Here is a 25,724-nt window from a genome sequence, read left to right on the forward strand (position 1 = left end):
GCTTCAACAGCAATTCAATGGGTTCATCGTTTGCTCTTTAGCAACACAAAATAAATTAAGGCATAATTAACTGTTGCTAAGGGAGATTTACTCCTAAATTATCAAGATATGTAACTCCAGAATCTCCCTAATATCAGAGGCCCATGTTAGGAAACTGTATAGAAACACAGACTTGAAGGTACCCAACCAGTATCAATTCTAAAATCTCATTGCTACTACCTAAGACAAATTACCTTTTTCCTCATAGGTACAACTTAATTTGGTTAAATCAGGCTAAAGCGAAGGACTTACACTCCTTGATCAAGGGAAGAGTTTTCTTGCTTTCTCTTTCTCCTGCTAGATATGACCAGGTATGCCCATGTATACTTGACACTTGAAAGGAACTGACCTTAAGGTGAAACCTTTGACAAGAAGAGCAGAAGAGGGAAGGAAAGAGCATGGGTCTGTGTTGGCATCATTGAGCTTCTGAATCAACTAGCTCCGGATTTGTTCAGCCAGCCAAGTGTGCAGCTCAACAATCTGTTTAGCTATTCAAGGTGCAACTTATAAGTCCTTAGTTTAGTCCTAAAATTTCAGTTTTGTGAAATAACAAATTTCCTTATGTTTAAGTCAGTTTGATAAGTTGTTATGATTGTGATGATTGTCGTTGTTGTTACTTGCCACAGAAAGCATCAAAAGTGCCACAGGGACTTATTAGTTCCCGACCCATGTAACTAAGGGCCCCCACCAAGAATGTGTGCATCATTGTAGGGGTAAATCCTGCCAATTTTTTCATCATTCCACTCAACCCGATTCTTGATAAGGGGCTGTCTATGCTTTGGGTTAGCTTTACTCTAGCTCTTTTTTGCCTCATTTTCTCTAGCTCCCAGAAATCTATTCTCTATCTAAATATACCTTTCCTTTAAGTAGAATTGAAGCTAAAGTCAAACCAACCTAATACTTTCAAAATATTATGGAGCCCGTCTCAGGGTGGCCTGAAGGAGGACTGTCAGATCCTTCAGTAGGAAAAGTATACTCTAGACTTGTTTTCTGGAGTCAGCAAGATTCTGAGAAGAAACCTGTGGAATTTTTTCGGTGTCGGCACTGCCTCTGAATATCTGTACCCTCATCTCAGGCCGTATTATCCTTGCAGAAATTCTTGGTCCATATATTACCTTGTGTCTTGTCAGTGAGTTGGGTGGGGCTAGGTTTTGGGTCAGAGACATCTAAATGGCTGAAATAATTCTACTGGGAGTTTGCTGAGGTTACTGTTTTTGATCAAATCGGAAGATTTTCCTGCCAATATTTCTTTTCTTTCTTTCTTTCTTTTTTTTTTTTTTTTTTTTTGAGACAGCATCTCACTTGTCACCCAGGCTGGAGGGCAGTGGTACAATCATGGCTCACTGCAGCCTTGACCCCCTGGGCTCAAGTGATCCTCCTGCCTCAGTCTCCTGAGTAGGTGGGACTACAAGTATGCACCACCATGCCTGGCTAATTTTTTAATTTTTTTGTAGAGACTGGGTCTTGCTATGTTGCCCAGGCTGGTCTCGAACTCCTGGGCTCAAGCAATCCTTCCATCTTGGCTTCCCAAAGTGCTGAGATTATAGGTGTGAGCCACTGTGCCTGGCTTTCCAGTCAATATTTCTTCAAATACTTTTTCTACTTCATTCTGTTTCTCCTCTCTTTCTGGAGCTCTAAATATACATAGGTTAGACTGCTTGATATTATCCCACAGGATTTTGAGGCCCTATTCTTCTTTTTATTCTAACTTTTTTTCTCCTGATTAAATAATATCCATTGACTTGTCTTCAAGTTCACTAATTATTTATTTATTTATTTATTTATTTATTTATTTTTATGTTTTTTTTTTGAGACAGAGTCTTGCTCTGTCACCCAGGCTGGAGTGCAGTGGCGTGATCTCAGCACACTGCAACTTCTGCCTACTTGGCTCAAGCAATTCTCCTGCCTCGGCCTCCCAAGTAGCTGGGATTACAGGTGCCCACCACCACGCCAAGCCAATTTTTGTATTTTTAGTAGAGACGGGGTTTCACCATGTTGGCCAGGCTCGTCTTGAACTCCTGACCTCAAGTGATCTGCCCACCTCGGCCTCCCAAAGTGCTGGAATTACAGGCGTGAGCCACCGCATCCAGCCTCACTGATTTTTTAGGTTGTGTTCATTATGCAGTTAATTCCAAACTAATGCGTTTTCAATGTCAGATATTGTATCTTTCAGTTTCAGGATTTCCATTCGGTTCTTTTTTAAAGTTTCCATAGCTCTCTTAAAATTTTCCATCTCTTCACCTACTACAGATATATTTTCCTATAGACTCTTTAACTTATTTATTGTAGTTATTAAGTCTTTTGTAATTCTAACATCTGGGTCACTTGTGAGTCTATGTTTATCACCTGTTGTTTCTCTTCACTGTAGGTTACATTTTCCTGATTCTTTGCACAATTAGTAATTTTTAAAAATTGTATGCTGAGCATTTTGGATGATATTAAAAAGACTTTGGAGTCTGCTATCTTCCTTAGAAGAAATTTGACATTTGTTCTAGCAAGCAGTTAAATTACTAGCATAGTTTCTTGATCCTATGGAGCAATGCCATTCAATAGAACTTCCATGATGATAGAAATATTCTGTAGTCTGTGCAGTCCAGTATCATAGCCATTAACCACATGTGTCTGTGAACATTTGAAATGTGGCTAGTGTGACTGAGGAACTACATTTTAAATTTTACTTAGTTTAAATTTGAAATGCCATGTGTGCCTAGAGGTTACCATATTGCATAATGCAGCTATGAAGAGTTGGTTTTAGGCTTTGTCAGGGCGGGCCTATTTTGGTTTTGCCTTTATTCCTAGGACATAGGCTTTAGTCCTGGGGAGTAATCATTACTCCTTGTGTAATCTCAGTAGAAAGCTTTAGGTGTTCTCCAGAGCCCTCTAACTTGGTGAGAACTAAACCCTAAGCACCATCTGCTCAACACAAGACAACACCTTTTTAGCCTTCCAGCTGTTATTTTTCCCTTGGCTCCTTGAACCTCACCCAGATGCACAGTTTAGGAGTCAGAGAAGTTTGTACACAGATTTGGGAGCTCCCCATCTGAGACTCCCTCCTTTGTGAGATTCCCTCCTTCCCAATCTCCTGCTACTGTGGAAGCCCCAAATTCTAACCTCTAACTTTTTAGCTCAGTAGAACTGCCACTTTCTGCTGAGCTCTACCTCTGTCCACTGCAGAAAATGGATAGCACTGCCGAAGGAAAACCTGATAAACGTGTATCTCACCATATGTGATTTCCTTTTTTCAAGGGTCACGTCTTCAGTTTTTGTCTCAGAACCAAACCATGTTGGCCAGTTTCAAGGACCTTCAAACAGGTTTTGTTGTTATCATTGTGTTTTGGGTCCAGAATTTACCATTGTCTTTGGCAGAAGGGTTAGTTAGATATAATTTACTTGGCCATTACTAGAATTTGAAACCTATCTGAATGGGCAAAATTAGGCACTGAAATACTGAGTTTGATGGGAAAACTTGGCTACACTCTCCTCCTAGCATACACTGCCATGTCTATTTGAATCAGAAGGGGCTCAGTATTTGCTGAACAAATCCTGAAAGCTGAAAACTTTCTTGAAGGAGTCATACTTTGAAACATTATCAGTTATTCATAATTTAGAATGGAGAATCCTTTCCTGAAAGTGGGTTTTAATATGGGTTAATGAGAAAGAACAGGAGCTTCTTGGGTGTATCTGTCTTTTCACAAGTGTTAGAAAATCTGCCATGACTTTGCCTTAAGTGAAAAGATAATTTATCAACCAGCTTAGGTTAAAATTCCACGCTAAGACTGGCCCCAGGCATAGCTGGATTTAGGGCTCATATATAGTGTTATTAGAACACACGTTTTTTGCTTTTTTGTTCTCAGCTTTCACATCTGCCAATTGCGTTGTTACAATTAATCCCAGCTTTCTGTGACCACAAGAGGATGGTGGCAGCTTCAGCCACACACCTTCCCTGGTGTACATTATAGAGGGAAAAGTGAGACCCTCTTTCCTGGAAGTACCTGGAAAGATCTCACTGCCTCTCATAGGTTCCACCTGGGTCATGTTCTCATCCCTGAATTTGTCATGTGGTCATGAAATAGGATAAAATGATTGGCCCAGGTGTGACTCACATGCTCCACCCCACAGTCCAAGAAGTGTCATTTCATCAGATCCCCAAGGACTGAGAGGAGAGTGGGAGAAGTTCTCCTGATAAATATCTTGGTTCTTTGTTAGAGATATCTTGGGGCAGAAACAACAGAAGCTCACTAAAATGGGTACTGGAGGAGAATGGAATGAAGATGCATAGTGGGGGTTAAAAGCTTACACATTGGAGAGGCAGAGAACCTAAAAGAGAAATGCTGACTCCTTCCATTTTGCCCCTTGGCTCCGGGCTGCTGGAAGCAGGTGCTGTGCGATGTCACTGCTTCATGGTTAGCATGCTTGGGGACCTGCAATGAGTGAAATCCATGAAATTTACACACTGCAGTGGTATCTTTAAAAAGTATCAGGTAGAGAATAGCTTTTAATGTGGAATCCAGGCCCCAATTAGAGGCTTATTCCACTTGCTAAATTTGCTTTGGGTTCAATGCCCACTGACCTCTTGTACCTAGAGCATTTCAACACCGTAATGAATACACAGGAACAAATCCTCCTTTCCCCTGCCCTTTCTAATGGTACATAATCTCTACACCATTAGAAATCTGAATTATTTTTCCAGATAAAATTGCCAGGCCCTCCTCGCAATCCTTTCCATTAGTGAGGAAGCAATCCAAGGAAAAAAGAAGCCAGTGCCAAGTGCAGCCATGCCCTGAATGTTCAGTCGGCTTAGGCAGCATCTGACCAGCATCCCCCACAGCTCCAAACCAACTAACAGCTCTTAGGACAGGGAGAATTGCCCTTTCTCTCTCCTTCCAGAACACCAGAGAAAACATAGAGGACCCTAGAGACCAGTGGAAAATACCTTGGGAATCCCTAATTCACTCAATCCTCATTGGCTGCTCCTAAGCACCTTCTAATTTGAAGTTTTCAGTAGCCTAAAGAAGGACTTCCCCTCATAACTAGGAGTACTCTCCTTGATTTTTAAACAATGTCTGCACTGTTTAGGAACTTACATTTTTCTCCAATAAACAGGCTTCACTTTTGCCACAAAAAATAAGCATGGGTATGTGAAATTTAAGTATTCCCACCAAGCTTTTCTACCTTAGATAGTCTCTAGCTGACCAGTGACTAACTGGGAAGTCGCTGCTCACAGGATCTCAGGCTTTTTCTGTCACTATGAACAAATAATAATAAAATAGAAATACATTTTTAGCCAATTTCAAAATGCAACAGGGCAGGTGCCTCCTGGAACGAAGAATTCCTGCAGCTCCCTTCATACTGGTATTCCGCATGTGATAAACCTCTAGTCCTTTCAGGAAATTATTCTGATCCTTGCTTGTTTCATGAAACAACCAGCTCCCTTCCCTGAGTTTCACCTTCCTGAGGAGCTGGTCTCTGAAAGGGCCAACTGTTCTGCATCCTGCACTAGGGACCTTCGGGTAGGTTCCCACTCCCACTACCCAGCTGGCTTCTTCACCTTCTCTGCCCTCCTACCGCCCTGAGGACACCTGCTGCTCACTGCATTCCCAGCTTTGTTTGTTTCCCCCATAAGATTACTGGCCAGGTGCTGTAATCTTTGGTTTGCTGGGCAGTTGCCTCGGTGCAGTTGCTGTGACCTGCACTGTTGAAGAAGCAGACTTCTTCATTATTCATGATGGCCTGGAGGTCCAGTTACTAGCATCGTCCACCGCAGAGGCCAGACTGAAACTTGTTTAGCCAGTTTCCTTCTTTCCCTGGGCTGTTCCAAAACCGACACACACAGACTAACAAAAACTCTGAGAGTTTCTGTGTTCCCAGGAATTAATGCCACCAGAACAAGCCTCGGTCTGTTGCTAAACTCTGATTCTCATTTCCTCCCCACCTCCCTTTGCTACAAAGCTATGGACCATCAAGTTTTAATGCAGTGTTGAGCTGTTGATTAAAACAGCATGTTATCTTCCGAATGTCAGACAACATATGACAATAAAGTAGGCATAAAATATCAGGAAAACAAATGTGCCCCTATGTCTGCACTGGATGCAAACGCACAAATGGCTGAACTTTAAAAGCTTCCATGTTCTTAAGAAGTCTTAGAGCATTAGAACTGATGATGGTGATTAGGTTGCTTTTCAGAGCAGCAAAATCTGTATAACTGAATCCTCATGGGTTTAGCCATTCTCAGCCCAGGCATATTAACTCGGCCCGCTGTGAGTCTGCTTGTGTATACACACACGCAATATTTAACCATGAGCGCAGTGGGTCCCAAATTAAAACCATATTTTGTTAGCATCACATGTTCCAGCCTTGACAGTATTTATCAAAGGGGAAGCTGCTGGATTTATTGAAAGAAACGAACTTTGCCAGGGTCTGACAGACTCGACCCCAGTAGGGAGTTGTTATTTTTACCCTCTGTGCCCAGCAGTGCTGTTGCTGTTGGCTCAAGGCTGTTTGCTCACTTTGGGCACAGTTTGCTACATACGGATCCCTCTCCGCTGGTCCAGTGTGCCTGCCTCCCAGCAGCCTGCACCATGGGATGTCATCAGCTCCACCTCCATGTATTCTTCAAAACCTTGTTTATGTTCCCTTCTTTTTTGTGAAATCTTTGCTGCCTAAACCCAAGGTCATTTCTTCCTCTGATCTCGCCAGCCTGGGTCCGAGAACAGCTGGTAGAAATGCAGATTCTCAGGCTCCACCCCAGACATCCTAAATCCACATGTTAGCAAGATCCGTGGCGGCATTCAAGGGCACATGGAAGTGTGAGAGGTGCTGCTCTGCCTCCACTTACCATCTCTACTAGGGTCTCTCAGTGGGAGTCCTGCTACCCCAACAGGGGCATTGGAAATGTAGAGGGGATGTTTTTGACTGTCACAATGTTGAGTGCTGGCGGGGAGGACTACTAGCATCCATCAGTAGGGTCGATGCTGGACAGCCTGCGATGTACAGTACAGTCTCACATAGAGAAGAATTGGTTCATATGTCACACAACTTTCTAAAGAGCTACCAGGCAGTCTGGTGGCTGAAAAATCTATTTTTAATTATTTGAGCCTGGAACCTAATTCCTGTTTACACACAGAGTTTTTTGTTTGTTTGTTTTTGAGACGGAGTCTGCTCTGTCACCCAGGCTGGACTGCAGTGGCATGATCTTGGCTCACTGCAACCTCCGCCTCTCCAGTTCAAACAGTTCGCCTGCCTCAACCTCCCTAGTAGCTGGGATCACAGGCACCCACCACCACACCCAGCTAATTTTTATATTTTTAGTAGAGATGGAGTTTCACCATGTTGGTCACCAGCCTGGTCTCAAACTCCTGACCTTAAGTGATCCGCCCGTCTCGGCCTCCCAAAGTGCTGGGATTACAGGCATAAGCCACCACACCCAGCCCCCTTTTTATACCCAAAGTATTGTTTGCACAGTTTTAATACACACCACATTTCTAGGAACTCAACTTTTGTGAAAATTCAGGGAAAAGTGTTCTTTGCTTTGTTCAGAACTTTACCTTTAGTCACTGCTTTGGAAACACACATTATCCACAGTCACACTGCTCCCAGTGCAATCTCCGGGACAATATATCTCTATTAGTTTGCATTTGTAGCTATCCCAATCATAGCAGTTTTGTATCTGACTACTTCATTGTGGTTTTTGGTGTAAATGTGCCTGAACATTTATATGTTGAAACACTTTTTTTTTTTTTTTTTTTTGAGACAGAGTCTTGCTCTTGTTGCCCAGACTGGAACGCAATGGTGAGATCTTGGCTCACTGCAACCTCTGCCTCCCGGGTTCAAGCGATTCTCCTGCCTCAGCCTCCTGAGTAGCTGGGATTACAGGGATGTGCCACAACGCCTGGCTAATTTTGTATTTTTAGTAGAGATGGGGTTTCTCCATGTTGGTCAGGCTGGTCTCGAACTCCCGACCTCAGACTTTTTTTGTTATAAATTGCTTTTATTTTATTTCTTCTTTATATCAGAGTTAAGGAATTTATTACACTAATTTTGAGTGAGTTATATCGTTCATATGTAAGTTAACTATATTATTCATGAATTCCAGTTCAGAAAAATTAAGAGACCATTTGAAATTATTTGTTATAAAAAGGGTTTTCAGCCAGGTGCAGTGTTTCACACCTGTAATCCCAGTACTTTGGGAGGCTCAGGTGGGTGGATCACCTGAGGTCAGGAGTTCGAGACCAGCCTGACCAACATGGTGAAACCCCGTCCCTATTAAAAATACAAAAATTAGCCAGATGTGGTGGCGGGCACCTGTAATCCCAGCTACTCAGGAGGCTGAGGCTGGAAAATTGCTTGAACCTGGGAGGCAGAGGTTGCAGTGAGCTGAGATCGTGCCATTGCACTCCAGCCTGGGGGACAGAGCTAGACTCTGTCTCAAAAAATAATAATAATAAAAATAAAAAGGGTTTTATAGGTTGGGAAAGTTGCTTGTGTGTATATACTTCAAACGGCTCTTGTTACATATTGTCTTGTAATCTTGAATATATTTTTAAGAGACCGTGAATCATCTGCCTACTAGATTATAAGTATCCTTAGGGGCTGGGAGCAGTGGCTCATGCCTGTAATCTCAGCACTTTGGGAGACCGAGGCGGGTGGATCATTTGAGCTCAGGAATTTGAGACAAGTCTGGGCAACATAGCAAGACCCTGCCTCTAACACACACACACACACACACACACACACACACACACACAAGTATACTTAGGGTGGGACTGAGTTTTATAAACTTGGTATTCTACTCACCACTTAGTTCAGTGTAATGCACATTATCTTAGTCTGTTTGGACTGCTATAGCAAAATACCACTGACTGAGCAGTTTAAACAACAAACATTTATTTCTCACCATTCTGGAAGCTGAGAAGCCTAAGGGGGTGCCAGTAGATTCATTGTCTGGTGAGGGCCCTCTTCCTGGTTTGCAGATAGCTGCCTTCTTGCAGGGCCCTCACATGGCAGAGAGAGGGGGCTCTGGTCTCTTCTTCTTATAAAGGCATGAATCTCATCATATGGCCCCCACCTCTCATGACCTAATCTAAACCTAAGTGCCTCCCAAAGGTCCCAACTGCAAATATTATCATATTGGGAATTAGGACTTCAACATATAAATTCTGGGGGAGGGCACAAGCATTTAGTCCATAGAATACATAGTGAGCAATAAGTAATTGATCACATGGCTCTGTGAATACCACTCCATCCTCTCCTCAAATGCTCTTGATAAGTTCCTACTATGTGCAAAGCACTGACAGGCTGGTGACAAAAGTCTTTAAGAAAGAGTTTGGTACTTTGTTATTCATGGGCCAGGCACAAAGCTCAACACATAACGAATTTTGATATGGAGGCTCGAAGTAGTCCACAGGGGAAACAGAAACAAAATTCTGTGGGATTGTAGAGAAGGAAACAATTCCAACACAGACGAGTGTGGAGTGGCAAATGCATTCATGAGTTCCTTTCCTTATATTTGTTTTTATTTATTGGATTGCCCAGTATCTTCTTTGCCCCATTGAATGTACGCTTCTTGAGAACCAGTCTCAAGTCCTCAAATTTCTTCATATTGCTGCCAAGCTCCAGTTTGTGTCAAGAAAAATCCCTTCTGTTTCTTGGAACAAATTCCATAAACACAGTCTTTTCAACTGTATATAATAAGATGATTTTGTGTGTGTGTGTGTGTGTGTATGTATGTGTGTGTGTGTAGGCTAAATTGGCCTAGTAGTCAGGGGATCTGTATTTTATAGTATTTTATTTTATTTATTTTTTTGAGATGGTCTTGCTCTGTTGCCCAGGCTAGAGTACAGTGATACAAACATGGCTCAGTGCAGCCTCAACGTGCTGGGCTCAAGCAATCTTCCCACCTCAGCCTCCCAAGTAGCTGGGACTACAGGTGTGCACCACCATGCCTGGCCTTTTTTTTTTTTTTTTTTTAATAGAGATGGGGGTTTTGCCACGTTGCTCAGGCTGGTCTTGAACTCCTAGGCTCAAGTGATCTTCCACCATGCCCAGCCTGGATTTTAACCTGCTGTTAATTTGATGAGATCATTTCACCACACTGTGCCTCATTTTCTTCATCAGCAGAATAGAGAAGATGGGCTAGAGTGATGGTTCCCAAACTTGTCTGTTTTGGAGGGTATTTTTAAAAAATACATAGTTCACTGGGCTCTGCTCCAAACTTGTTGAAACAAACTTTGGGAACGGAGCCCAGGTAACTAGATTTTAAAGTATATCAGGTCATTCTGATAGGTGGCCAATTTGCTTTTCAAACTTCAATGTGCCTACAAATCACCTGGGGAATCTGGTTAGGATGCAGATTTTGATTCGTCAGGTCTGAGTAGGATCTGAGAGTCTGCACTTTAACAAGCTCTCAGGTGATGCTGATGCTGTTGATCCATGAACCACACTTTGAGTAGCCAGGAATAAAGCATTTTTAAGTCTTTCAGCTAAATATTCTCCACCTGCATCAACTGCTAGTGAGTAATGTTATACAAGATAACCCTTAAAATTGTCCATGTTTAGTGTAAGATGACCTAGCTAAGTTAAATTGTCATGATAGAGTATGGAATCATTATTTGTTCATTTATTTATTTTAGAGATGGGGTCTCACTATGTTGCCCAGACTGGTCTCAAACTTTTGGGCTGAAGTGATCCTCCTGCCTCGGGCTCCCAAAGTGTTGGGATTACAGGTGTGAGTCACCACACCCAGCCCATTTTCTTCATTTACAAATTGTAAGTGATATTTGCACAACCATAAAAAAGAATGAAATTATGTCCTTTACAGCAACACGGATACAGCTGGAGTCCATCATCCTAAGCAAATGAATGCAGGAATAGAAAACCAAATACCGATGTCCTCACTTGTAAGTGGGAGCTAAACGTTGGGTACTCATGGACACAAAGATGGCAACAATAGACACTGAGGACTACTAGTGGGAGAAGGAAGGGAGGCCACAAGGGTTGAAAAACTAACCATTGGGTACTATGCTCACTACCTGGGTGATGGGATCAATCATACCCTAAACCTCAGCATCACATAATATACCCATGTCTGTTACCAAAATGCCAGAGGTTCAGTCTAGGTCCTGCTGCTTGCCACACAAAAGGCAATCACTGAGACAAAGAGTATTGCCAGGGAAGAAGGCTTTAATTGGGTGCTACAGCTCAGGAGATGGGAGATCAGTCTCAAATCCATTTCCCTGACTGACTAAAATGAAGAGTTTATATAGCAGGGAAGAAATGAAGCCATGTGTGGGAAAATAGGAGTTCAAGAGGGGTAAGGAAGAGGAGTTGGTCAACAAGAAGCAGGTGGCCAGTTAGGCAGTCATGATAGGTGAGGGGCTCTGGTGTCTCACTGTCCAGATGCTATGATCTGGTAAGTTTTAGTTCCTTGCCACTATCTGGGAGGGTTGATGGTTGGTTTCCTGAGAAAGAAACTCATATAAGACAAATATAACTTTCTCAAGTTTTAAGACTGGGAGGATCAATTTCTATATTTATTCAAAGAAACCAAAAACATCAGTTCTATGGGACAATTGGGCTGGTTTTAGTCCTCCACCCCTCTTTCTATTTATCAGTCCTTGATATAGTTTGGCTGTGTCCCCACCTCTCATCTTGAATTCCCACATGTTGTAGGAGGGACCCAGTGGGATATAACTGAATCATGGGGGCAAGTCTTTCCCATGCTGCTCACATGATAGTGAATAAGCCTCACAAGATCTGATGGGTAAATAAAGAGGAGTTCCCCTGCATAAGTTCTCTTTCTTTGCCTGCTGCCATCCATGTAAGACATGACTTGCTCCTCCTTGCCTTCTGCCATGATCATGAGGCCTCCCCACCCATGTGGAACTGTAAGTCCATTAAGCCTCTTTCTTTTGCAAATTGCTCAGTCTCAGGTATGTTTTATCTGCAGTGTGAGAACAGACTAATACAGTAAATTGGTACCAATAGAGTGGGGAGCTGTTGAAAAGATACCCAAAAATATAGAAGCAACTTTGGAAAAATATGGAAGCAACTTTGACAGAGGTTGGCACAGTATGGAGAAGAAGACAGGAAAATATAGGAAAGTTTGAAACTCCCTAGAGACTTGTTGAATGGCTTTTTCCAAAATGCTGATGATATGGACAGGAAATCCAGGCTGAGATGGTCTCAGATGGAGATGAGGAACTTGTTGGGAATTGAAGCAAAGGTGACTCTTGCTATATTTTAGCAAAGAGACTGGTGGCATCTTGCCCCTGCCCTAGAGATTTGTGGAACTTTAAACTTGAGAGAGATGATTTAGGGTACCTGGTGGAAGAAATTTCTAAGCAGCAAAGCTTTCAAGAGGTGACTTGAGTACCATTAAAGGCATTCAGTTTTATAAGGGAAGCAGAGCATAAAAGGTTGGAAAATTTGCAGCCTAACAATGCGATAGAAAAGATAATTCCATTTTGTGAGAAGAAATTCAAGCCAGCTGCAGAAATTTGCATAAGTAACAAGAAGCCGAATGTTAATCCCCAAGGCAATGGGGAAAATGTCTCCAGGGCATGTTAGAGACCTTTGCAGCAGCCCCTCCCATCACAGGCCTGAAAGTTTATGAGGAAAAAATGGTTTCATGGGCTGGGCCCAGGGTCCTTCTGCTGTGTGCATTCTAGGGACTTGGTGCCTGTGTCCCAGCTGCTCCAGCTATGACTAAAATGGGCCAATGTACAGCTTGGGCAATGGCTTCAGAGGGTGCAAGCCCCAAGCCTTGGCAACTTCCATGTGGTATTGAGTCTGCAAGTGCACAGAAGTCAAGAACAGACGTTTGGGAACTTCTGCCTAGATTTCAGGAAATGTATGGAAATGTCTGGGTTCCCAGGCAGTAGTTTGCTGCAGGGGTGGGGCCCTCATGGAGAACCTCTGCTAGGGCAGTATAGAAGGGAAATGTGGGGTCAGAGTCCCCACACAGAGTCCCTACTGGGGCACTGCCTAGTAGAGCTGTGAGAAGAGGGCCACCATCCTCCAGACCCCAGAATGGTAGCTCCACTGACAGTTTGCATTGTGTGCTTGGAAAAGCTGCAGACACCCAATGCCAGCCCATGAAGGCAGCCAGGAGGGAGGCTGTACCCTGCAAAGCCCCAGGGGTGGAGCTGCCCAAGACCATGGAAACCCACCACTTGCATCAGCACGACCTGGATGTGAGACATGGAGTCGAAGGAGATCATTTTGAAACTTTAAGCTTTAACTGCCCCTCTGGATTTCAGACTTGTATGGGGCCTGTAGCCCCTTTGTTTTGGCCAATTTCTCCCATTTTGAATGGCTTTATTTACCCAATGCCTGTACCCTATTGTGTCTAGGAAGTAACTAACTTGCTTTTGATTTTACAGGCTCATAAGTGGAAGGGACTTGCCTTGTCTCGGATAGGACTTTGGACTGTGGACTTTTCAGTTAATGCTGAACTGAGTTAAGACTCTGGGAGACTGCTGGAAAGACATGATTGGTTTTGAAATGTGAGGACATGAGATTTGGGAGGGGCCAGGTGCCGAATGATATGGTTTGGCTGTGTACCCACCCAAATCTCATCTTGAATTCCCACATGTTGTAGAAGGGACCCAGTGGAAGGTAACTGAATCATGGGGGCAAGTCTTTCCCATGCTGTTCTCGTGATAGTGAATAAGCCTCATGAGATATGATGGTTTTATAAAGAGGAGTTCCCTTGCACAAACTCTCTCTTTGCCTGCTGCCATCCATGTAAGATATGACTTGCTCCTCCTTGCCTTCTGCCATGATTGTGAGGCCTCCCAGTCATGTGGAACTGTAAGTCTCTTAAACCTCTTTCTTTTGTAAATTTCCCAGTCTCAGGTATGTCTTTATCAGCAGCGAGAAAACAGACTAATATAGTTCTCCATCATGACGAATCTGGTCATCAATCTTTTTGGCTGCTTCATGCTGAGGAGGGGCATTGTGGGCAGTTCCATACCATGGCTGAATACTTGGCTACCCAGGAATCCAAAGTTAATCTAACAGTATAATTTTCTTTTGAAACACACTCTTCCTCCCCTGCCAGTTCCCCTCCTCCACCAAAGACAAATCACTGCAGGGCCATCTTTTCTTGATATTACACAAACATTTTATTCAAAAAATTTACCCCAATATAGTCTCAGGTATTTTGCTATAGCAGAACAGACAGACTCAGGCACTTTGCCTGCTCACCTCTTATCTTCAGGTGATAGACGTCGGGCATCTCCACCCCACAGTCCTGCTGACAGCACCGTAACATACTCACAGGTGGGAAGCAGGAACTTAGGGGTGGGTTCCAGGGAAGAGAGGTGTCATGATGAGAAACACGTGTGGGGCCTGAGCTGACCCAGGCGGCCGAGGGAGGAGAGAGCATCAGGCAGGAGAACCAATGTGGACATGAGGAAGAGAGGAAGGTGGCATGAGCCCCTGGAAGAGAAGCAGCCACCACGATGCCAGGCTCACCTCTGCCATTGAATAGCTGCTCGGTGACTCCTCACAGTCTGCAAAGCAACCTCCTCATAATCTATAGCTCACCAAGTCAGACTACCAATTTAGGACATAAACAAGGCTGAAGAATTTTATCTTTCTTCCCGCAATCTAGGCACTCAGTCTCCCCTGCAAACTTGTGCGTCTCATGACAGCCACACTTAAGGACAGCAGCGGGCAGCTGGAGGATCATTCCCTCTGGCTGCTGCCCCAGCTGTATTTACCTCTGGGCATAGTGACTATCTAAGATCTGGAACAACCTCTAAGAACAGGGGACAACCTTGACGTCTGAGAGAACATTACAGCTGGGGAAAGCTTGCTCCAGCAACTTCCCTCTCACTGTGTTCTCTTTGACCTCTTCATCACTTTTCCCGAAAAGGGAGGGAGCTTAGGAAAGACATACAAGTCGTTTGGGTTATTGAGGACAGAGGAAAAGAGTTCCAGATTTAAATGATATCAATCCAGCTATAAACCACGCGATCCGCTGAGTGTCAACTGACATGCAGACACAAAAGTGAATCCTCGCTTAAACTAATGTGAGGGGAATGAAAATTATTCTGCTTTTACAGGAGCACTGCCTGGCTGAGCAGGCGTTCTGGGCCAGCCACACAGAGATTGGTAGAAGGACTCCTGTCCCTGTCGACTCACAGCAAATGGACTTGGCTCCTTTCTTAGGTCCCTCCAGGATATAGGCTCCCCGTTGTGCCTTGAGAATGAAGTCCATTTGCGCTGAAGAGGGAAGAGGGAATTTTACATTTGCTTACATTAGAAGGCACTATAGCCAATGAGAGCCAAATAACCCAAGAATTTTGGCACTAGAAGGGACTTTAGGCCATTTAATTCACACTCATCATTTTAGACAGAGAAACTGAGAAAGAAAGAAGAAAGAGATTTGTACAAATTCACTGGTAAATTCTCAGCAAAGTTGAGTCTAGAATCTAGCAGACACTCAGACCCATCTTCCTCCCTTTCCCTGCTGCCTCCATGGAAAACTTGGTGGTTTTCCTGGCTTGTTGTGGTTTTCTGAAAGCCCTTGGATTATCAGAGCTCACATTCACCTAGGCTTATTTCCTCAACTCACCAGCTGGGGCTGAATGAGGCTCAAAGACCAGTGGGAAGAGAGTGCTTGCTGAAGGGTGCATGGTGGACTGAGAGAGAGGGACTATGAATTAGAATCATGACTTTACACTACCTACTTGAGAACTTCATTTTCAAATGTGCAAGGAGAAACAGACGCTCTTACTACACCCAACTAATCATTCAGCATGTGTCAGGTCCAGTGAGGAGGTGAACAGGTGCAAACAGAACTCTTGGGGCATGCTTGATTCTGCATCAGTAAGCCATGATCTCACCATAAAAAATATCAGTCACCTCCTGTGGTTGGACACAAGTAGAGACTGTAGGTCCCCACCCCAATTAGCTTGCTACCAAGTGGAGCTGTTGCAATAAATGCAAGTCTCAGCTCAGACCACATTTCATCAAATGCAGGGATCTTTGTTAGATACCAGATTATATTAATCTTTTAAAACCTTGCTAAGAGGAGAGATTTCTCTCTCTGTCTCTCTCCTTGCAACCTCCAGCTCCCCCAAACAAAAAACAGCAGAAATACCCAGGCAAGAGGGGGTTGCTGTCCTAGGCTCTGTCCTTTAAAGGGTCTCTTTCTGCCCCTCCTATGCACCCTCTTTCCATAGGTGATGAGTCACAAGGCTCAGGGAATGTGTCTGCACCTGTGACTCATCACCAGTGGAAAGCCCATCCCATACCCCACCTAGACCACTCTTTGGTGCCCAGGATCCCAAGGGCCCTGAACTCACTTCAGGCCTCTTCAGGGGGTCTGAGTCCTGAGGATCATCTGTCTCATGGCTGTCTTCATCCCTAGGCTACCAGGCAGCCATTTATAAAGAATGGGCTATGCAGACTGGGGTGTCTTTAATATGGGATGAGGGATGGAGCTGGGAGCAGACAGAGAATGGAGACACTGGGACAAGCAGATGGAACTCTGAGTCCAAGAATTCTATATCCAAACTTGATATTCTAGGTCCCTCTGAATATATATTTTTCAAGGCAAGAGGATAGAGTATGTTCTATATTATGGTTTCTTGGCTGGATTTATAGCTTTCAGATGTTTAAACATATGCTATGTGTGTCTCCATTTGCACTCTTGCCCCAGCCTGCAAATGTTGGAGACAAGTTTTTGAAGCAAACACAAAGACTGGTTTCCTATGGTTAGATGGTGGGGGGCAAGGGGAGAGTGGTCTTATCCTTGGAGATGTCACACCAGTGGGCTCTAGACTCCCAGCCCTACACAGATGACATAATTATTGGGCTTATCATTTCTATCCCTTATTCACACAAGACAATTAGTCCTATTAGATTACTCCTAACCAAACAAAAAAAATCTGCTGGTTTGCCAAATCAACAATTACTTTTAACACTTTTGTGTGCAAATAAACGAAACTCAGTTGTTGACACAGACTAGAGTTCACTTGTTTGTGTTATCCACTAATTAATCAACCCTAAAGAGTAAAAGCAGATTAGGATTAATTGGTTTACACACATATTCCATTACTTATGCTACAGTATTTAAAAATAATGACCACAGGGCTGGGTGCGGTGGCTTATGCCTGTAATCCTAGCACTTTGGGAGGCCAAGGTGGGCAGATCACTTGAGATTGGGAGTTCGAGACCAGCCTGACCAACATGGAGAAACCTTGTCTCTACTGAAAATACAAAATTGGCGGGGGCATGGTGGCACATGCCTGTAATCCCAGGTACTCAGGAAGCTGAGGCAGATGAATTGCTTGAACCAAGGAGGCAGCGGTTGCAACGAACTGAGATTGCACCATTGCACTCTAGCCTGGGCCAACAAAAGCGAAACTCCATCTCAAAAAAGTAAATAAATAATAATAATAATAATAATAGTAATAATGACCACAAATACAGCATAGCAGCCAGCCTGCCAGAGTCCCCCTTTTGTTTCTAAACTGGACACACCTACATGGAGTGGTGGCTGTGGGCAGCAGCTCTCAGGATGAGGAATCTACAAGACTCCAGAAGCCCAGAACAAAGGCTCCTCTCCCCTCCAGAAAGGGTATGCCAGCCCCTAGGATGATGTATATCACCATTTCAGACAATCCTTCTTTAACCCAATAAACCACATCCCCCAGGCCTATGCCCACGTTTGGGGTTCTAAGATACTTACCGCACAATGTTTACTTAAAATCATTCTTCTTTTCTGTGCCAGTGCTCCATATTAAGCAACTTCCCTTTATCTGCACTTATGTTACAGGACCTAAGAATTTTCTACTTACATCCACTTAGGGGCTTTCCATGGGCAAATTTGGCCATGACCCACCACATGCTGTTTTTCCAGCTCTTTGCTGTGTTTACTTTTCATGTAAACTTGGGTTATTCCAATAATTGTTTTTCAGTAATTTGGAGAGTTATAGGAATGCAACATTGAGCCCAAAAGGCAAGATCAAAACTAAAATTTGTGACATTAAATATCCAAGAGTTCTACCCAAAGTCTTCTAGAAAGTTAATAAGAACCCCAGTCAAATCAAATGGAAGAAAAATACTTACCATTTAGCACTAGACAGTTGCAGGTACAAATCTTAGTCTACAGAAATGTCGACAAGCTAATCAGTGGGTTCCATTCCCATTCACCCAGGACACACAATACCACATTCAAGAATTCCCTAATGAATATACAGTTCTTACTTTCTCTGTGACCCACCTCCCCCACCCCAAGTCCCCAGAGACTGGAGACAGGGAACTTCAAGTGGAGCACCACATATTCTCCTAAATCTCTTGTATAAGTCAGAGTCCTTCCTTTACACACAAGGGCTTTAAAAACTCAAAAGCCAGGAAAATGGGCTTCTATATCTCTGTCCCCTGTTGACCATCCCTTCACTAAGACAATGAGGACAGACTAACCTTGCTCAAAAAAGCAAGAAGTACTTTGGGAGGCCGAGGTGGGGGCATCACCTGAGGTCAGGGATTCGAGACCAGCCTGGAGAACATGGCAAAACCCTGTCTCTACTAAAAATACAAACATTAGCTGGGTGTGGTGGCACATGCCTGTAATCCCAGCTACTTGGGAGGCTGAGGCAAGAGAATTACTTGAACCTGGGAGATGGAGGTTGCAGTGAGTGGAGACCACGCCACTGCACTCCAGCCTGGGCAACAGAGTGAGACTCTGCCTCAAAATAAATAAATAAAAATAAAATAAAATAAACAAGAAGAGAAGTAAGTGAGAGGGTTAAGAAAGAAATACAGGAGGAAAAAAACTATATAATACTTCAAAATTAATATCCAACCATAATACTAACAGAGTTTTGAATATATTTCCATATAGCCTGTTGATAAAAAAAATCTTTCTTTAAAATATAGATATGATTACGAGGCCTCCAACAGTTTCATGTTCCCCACAAAGGAAGTATTAGAAAGATCCTCCTACATTTGGAAAATGAAGTGCTGGCACCACTGAGATATTTGTCTGGGAGACCTACTATTTGCATGGGCAGAGAAAACATTCACATGGAATATTCGACCACAAAAGCATCAGATCCTGGGAACAAAACTAACAATTTCCCAAACACTTCCAAAACATAGCCCTGAACTCTACCCCATCAAAAATTCTGATTTAATTTTAGGAGATTCTGCTCTATTTCTTAAATCAAATGTCCCTATCTCTCTTGCACCGTGAATGCTCTGAATCGACCAGTAAGACAAGAACAACATTAAAACCAACAGTGAGGGCAGTTTCAGCATCACCTTGCTCTCCTCCAAGACTTCCCCTGGTTACCTTGCTCCTTTCTCCCTGCCAGACCTTGAGTTCTCTTTTCCAAAACATGGCTTGAGCACCTCCTTGAAGAAGTCTTCCTCATGTCTCTTATCTTGTTCTAATCATCCCATGGCTAGCGTAAGTAGCACAGATCCCATCTGCACTCCAGCTATATGTGTTCCTGTTGTTTCTTCCTGTCTTCTCATTAGCCTATAAGCTCTATTGTACAAGTTCTACACACTCACATCCACTGTAGTACCCATAACCATGTTGCACAATATTCTGCATACAGAGGGAACTTAATAATTTTCGCAGTTTGACTTTTGGGTCTCTATTCTGGCTCCTGGGTAATCATTTATCAGCAAACAAATTAGTTATCAGTGAAACAGCCATGGTTTCCAGAGTTAATCATTTGTATTTCCACTGCTGGAAAAAACAACACATACCACTTTCCTTGCAGAGAGGCATGCGGTCGGAACGTCACTGGCAGATCTCGCCTGAGAGTTTTGACGCTTGTAACTCTGACCTGGAAAGGTGAATCAACTTTTATTTTGATTCGTGTGTTTTTCCAGGTTCCTTTAGCCTAAACGCATAAAAGTCAAAGAAAGTGATCGCCATAATACTGATAACAACAATGACAAAGATATACATATACAGTCACTGGCTGAACACCCACCAGCAAGATTGCTGGAAACCAAGCCACACCACACCTGCTGGATCATCCAGGACCATCTACTCAGAGCAGGCTCAGCAGCCATGCCTACCTTTGTCCATCCCAGGTATGGCTCCCCCAGGTGCCAGGGGTACTTCTCTCTCTTCTAGAAGCTGCTGTTCCTGCTGGCACGCAGCACCTGCCTCCCAGCTCTAAGCCTGTAGGGCAGCCAGGAGAGTCTTGCCTCTGGCCTCCGTTGGTCCCATACTTCCTGGTGAGTGGCTTTGCACGGCAGCCCAGCCCTGGGGAACTTTTCAAGGGAGAGGGCTTCTTTCCCTCCCTAACTCCCTTACCTTCACCCAACCCCACTCCATACTGGCCCTTTACCATCGCCAGTTGTTGCCTTGCCAGGTACTGTGGAACACCTACATCTCTTCCTATCACAGGGCTTGGACACACAGGCGTTGGAGTCAGATAGGCTGTGTTTCAATTTTGAACCCCCTACACCAATTGCTTCTCTTTTCTGAACCTCAATTTTGTCATCCACAAAATAAAGATAGTATAATAATACCTGCCTTATGGTGGTGTTGTTAGAATTAAGCAGTAATGTCACTCGTAATGATAACAGCTGTACTGACCAAGGGACTTGTACGTGCTGGGTGCCATGCAGTGTTTTGTACCTCTTCTTGGAGCCCAGCATGGCGTCTAGCCCAGAACAAGTAGTCAGCAGCTTCCTTACCCCTCTTCTTCTTTCTTTTCTTCTCCCTCCTTCATTCCCTAAATCAAATAGGACCTGGGGGTGCAGCATCTGGTCCCTTGTGGGAGTTTTTTCCTCTCTGCAGCATCTTCCCTTCTTCTACAGGCCATCTGAGAGAACCCAGACCCCTACCCCCAGACTCTCCACCCACCAGAAACAGGAGCCTTTTCACTCTCCTGTCCAAGTCCCCCACCTAATAGGGTAGCTCCATTTCTGTTTCCAGCCAGGTTTCCAAGTTCCATCCCCATGTTGAGGCTCTGCACCTGGTGTTCTGTTGCTCCGGGGAACACAGATGGCCAATAGCTAGAGATAAGGCCAGTTCTGTGTCCTCCTGGACCACAGAATGTGGCCCTGAGAGCCCTTTCCTTCCACTTCAGCACACAGGCAGGCCATTTGTGCCAGGAATGCTGCAAAACACTGACTGGACACAGATAATCAATGCTTAAGCATAATGGTCTCCAATGGAGCAGGAGAAGGTCAGGAATCAGCAGGGCATAGCCATCCCCCTATCCTGGGGGAGGCAGTCAAGAGGAAGGGCCCCTGGGGAAAGAGGAGCTGCACTTCGCATCAGGGGAGGGGGTGAGTGGAACACCAAGATTTACTGGACTTCAGGGGCCATCCTATTGTGGGCTAGCCTCCGAAGAACCTTTAGTAGATTTTGCCGCACTTGACCCTGGCTCTGGTCCACATGCTTCCACTGCCTCAGCAAGGCTGCTGAGCTCTCCCTGTCCCTCTGTTCCATTCTTGCTTACATAAGGCCCTGAACAGCATCTGTTTGTATTTATCCATATGCACCAAATCTCATCCACAACACACTTCAGTAGTCATAGACACTTTAAATCCTACTGTTAAAATCCATTTCCTTGCTTCTATGTCATTCCATTCCTTCCACTCTCTCCCAGTTGTTCTCAAAGGAAACCATGCATCAAATATTTGAGCCTCCCTCATCAGTTCTTACTCCAAGTCTCCAGGGCCATGTGACTGTCTATGGTCTAACTTCCTATGGGGTCAATATACAATTCAAACACTTCATCAACAGACCACAGCAACTGTGGCCTCCACTTTCTACTTTCTTGTCCTGGGCAGAGCTAGGCCTGGTCACTTTCAGGACACTGAGACTCTTTCCTGCCGTCTACATCAAAAAAAGGGACCACCGCAGCAGAGGCAAAGACTTCAAGAATGTGCCCTGATAGATAGTACTTACCTCCCTCTGGCCAGGAGGACGGGAACAGCAGAAACTCTCACTACCTAACAAGAGGAGAAACAAGGTTGAATGTCTCCAGAAGTTATGAAGTCAGAGAAATCACACGAATAAACAGACGCTAAGCTCTGGTGCAGTCTAAGTGATTTATGTTCACGTATCTTTACAATAATCCTGGGGGTTAAGTACTGTTACTCTCCACTTCCAAAGTAGACAAGTAAATAGTAGACAAGTAAATGGAGGCTCACAATGGCTCTATAACTGTCCCATGGTCACACAGGCCAAAGCACAGAGGAAAATGATGGATGCATCCATCCCCTTTTGCTTTAGGAAGGGTGGTCCCCAGGGCCTGGTCTGGAAGATAGAAAAAAGATTAAAAACAGCTGGAGTACTCAGCATAATAAAATGATGGAGGGTTGCCAAATTGGCCCTAGCACTTGTAGAAAGAGGATGATTATTGAAGAGAGAAGGGGCTTTCCAGAGAAAAAGGAAGGAGGTTTTGGTACTTAAAACAACGTGTTAGAAATTTGTGAGAGTTTGTCTAGTGTGACTTGGCATGTTTTTGTGCTGCATTAGGTAGAACTGTAATTTTCTTCTGCTACCCCAAATCTTCAGTGAAAGTCAGCCAAATGTGCCAGCACTACCCACCATAACATTTGTGAACAGATGTAGGTGTTGCCTGGAGAACAAAAGGAGGGAGCAAAGTCCGGCAAGGAGGAAGCAGTGTGGAGAGAGGACAGTGGCTTTGATGGGCAAACACTGGGCCCAAGACCACACTGGGCAACCGAGAATTGGGTCTGAGCAGGAATGGGAGGGAAAGGCAGGCTCTGCAAATGCGAAGGCCCTGGGGAATCTTTGAAAATGCTGAGAGGAAACGCAATTCCACATGTAATTTCGGATGGAGGCTTGAGCCATTCGATGTGGATATTAAAGAAAGTGTGGCTTCCAGAAGGCTGAAGGTTTGGAACCCTTTGTTATACCTCTTGCAATTCTACCAACAACCCATGAGATAAAACTTATTTTCCCCTTTGTATAGATGAGAAAGCCCAAGTCATTTAAGAGGTGGATGTAGCCTGGAACCAAAAGACAGGGCGGTGACAGGTCGTGTCTGTCCAGTCTGCTCTAAGAACTGCCCCCATGTGGAGCACTTCACCCGGCCACAAGCTCCGCCCACTCCTGCACAGAACTGCTCAGAAGGCCTTCGTGCTGAATTTTGTATTCCACCCTATCCCCCATGTCACTGCAATCTAAACCTTTTCCTTGAGGACTTCAATGTTAGAAGTCCTGGCTCTGACTCAGACAGCCTAGTTGAGTGACCTTCACATGACTTGGACTCAGTTTCCTTGTCTACAAAAATGGGTAATACCAACATCTGTTTCATAAGAGTGTTGTAAGGATTAAACAGAAAAAAAAAAAGGACCTAACATATTGTTAGCTTTCAATAAATATTAATAGAATTAATATTTTAATTATTAATTAAATAATTAATTAAAATAATAATTACTATTATTGTTTTTCCTTGACTTAATGTCCTGTGTACTTTTAGTTTCCCTCAATGCTAACATCCAGTGCAAAATCAGAACATTGACACTGGTGCAACCCACAGAGTTCATCAGTTTTACATGCTGTCATTTGTGTGTGTGTTTGTGTGTGTCAGTGCCTGTATCATTTTATCGCCTGTGTAGATGCGTGTGACCACCACCGCAATCACGATACAGGACAGTTCCATCAGCACAGAGGTCCTTGTGCTTCCTCACCTCCCTTCTTGCCCCTCGTTTATCCTTGCCCCCCAGTTATTTTTAGTCCCCAGGAAGTGTCTCAGAGAAATCTCAGACATGTTTTCCCACTCCAGCCTGCTTGACGCTGCTGCTTCCTGCAAGCCACCAGGGAGGCCAGGGGCTGCCCCTTTGTCATCAGTCTCCTAAAGGCCTGTGCCCTCCTGCCCAGAATACTACCTCCACGTTCCCGTGAAGCTGAGACACGTCAGGTATGCCAAATGGAGCTCCAGTGGATGTCATTCACACAGGATGTTCTGTAAGAAATGGGGAAACTGTCCATTCCCCAGCTCTATGTTGCATTTGGCCACATGAGTCCCAAAGCAGATTGCATCTGCCCAAACCATACACCCCCTACCCATTCTGACTGCAGTTGCCTTGTTTTCGAAGGTCAGATCTAAACCCTGGGACTAGGCTGGGCAGACATTGTCTTTTCTCCTAATCTGTAAACCTGTGTCCCCCTGGGGCCTCTGTTCAAAGCTTCTTTTTTTGAGATGGAGTCTTGCTCTGTCACCCTTGCTGGAGTGCAGTGGTGCGATCTTGTTCAAAGCTTCTTCAGCACAATTTTGGTTTTCCTGGATAAATAGATGCACAGGGGGTTCGCCACACATAAGCTCATCAGATAGACCAAGCTACATTGCAGCATCACAGTTTAGGCTTGGCTTGGGTGCCTGACTCCTCTCAGGATAAATTTGACAGCATTAAAAACAAATGAAATAGCCAACCTAAGCTCAGGAAAGAAGTCCTCAGGTTTGTAGGTTCATAATTTAATTCAAAATAAAAGTTTTACTGAGTCTAGCTTTGGTCAAAAATATTTGATTGTCTAAAGAAGGTAATTACCTTCTCTTAGTCACCTACCATCTAACATAAGATGTGTTCATGGTAATTAACCTGTATCTCAGTATTTAAGTTACAGAATAGCAAACGGGAAATGTGACTTGGCTAGAGGAGGATTAGCATCACCCAAAGATAGACAGAGAGACTTAAAACCTCTTTGCAGAAGAGAATATCATGTTTTAGGCAGTACAAGAAGAGTTGCATCATGTTAGGCAAAAGCATAATGTTGCTATTGTCTTTATTGGGAAGTTAAACATGGTTAAAAGAAGTGCGTGTGAATGCCAAGTTTACAAGGAATAGACTGTGGTGGCTTTGTACCATGATAACTGAGCTTAACAAGACCTATGTTTCCAAGAATTCCCTTCCCTGTGTAGTTCTAGGTTATGGCTGGCGACAAGACATATTTTGCATCAGACTTGGAAGGTGGGCATGGAGCAGTGGCCATATTTCCTATGCCCTGAATGTAGCGGCAGGGCAGCAGATGCTGTGGCAGCTGGCAAACATTGTCACTGACGTGGTGTGTGTGCCCAGACCCATAGCTCCTCCAGCTCCTGCCAGATCTCCATCTGTTTCTCTGAGTCCTGGGCCAGATACAAGTGCAGCTCCATGGCAAATGGCTCCAGCTTCTCCAGCAGGTCATGCAGAATTGAGGCTGGAGTGGATGGGAGAGAGATACATGGGTTCCAGTTGGTCTGTCTTCGTGGTTTCTAATTATCTTCGTGGGTTCCATTTCATCTTTGTGGTGTCATGTTTGTCCGTGTTCTTATCCACACCCAGCTCCCATTCCAACTGTCTGTCTGTCTGACCCATAGGACTTCAGGTCAACAGTAGACACCACAGGGGCAATGATGGGCATAGATCGCCTCCCCCCAGCTCCCTCATGGCAAAGCTAGGACTCTGCCACCCATTATTCTATATCACTTACACTGGTTCTGCATCTTTGATCAAACCCTGAATGATACAGAATTATGTACTGATTACTCCTCAGAGACACTATAACCAACTGAGTTTGGTATTTGTTGATTGAACAGAAGACCAAGTTTTAACTGCGTATTGATTGAAGGGGTGAATGATGAGTAAGAAATTAAAATACCCTTTGGAGGTGCACAGAAATATATATTCTCTGCCCTGGAAAACAAATCCTAGGTGACTTTAACCTTCAATTCTTACACTCAAAT

The 25,724-nt window shown here is 44.1% G+C and overlaps 1 long non-coding RNA gene across 1 annotated transcript in view; it reads right to left on the bottom strand.

The window, feature by feature from the left end:
• LOC103890962 (uncharacterized) overlaps positions 1-19,628 on the bottom strand; it is a 68,658-nt gene extending 49,030 nt beyond the window's left edge. Inside the window, exon 1 of the long non-coding RNA XR_008526329.2 lies at positions 19,346-19,628. This is a non-coding gene — a long non-coding RNA (uncharacterized LOC103890962). The remainder of the gene's footprint in view (positions 1-19,345) is intronic.
• Positions 19,629-25,724: the final 6,096 nt, after the last annotated feature.

Source organism: Pongo abelii, chromosome 5 (assembly GCF_028885655.2).
Source record: "Pongo abelii isolate AG06213 chromosome 5, NHGRI_mPonAbe1-v2.0_pri, whole genome shotgun sequence".
Lineage (NCBI taxonomy): Eukaryota > Metazoa > Chordata > Mammalia > Primates > Hominidae > Pongo > Pongo abelii.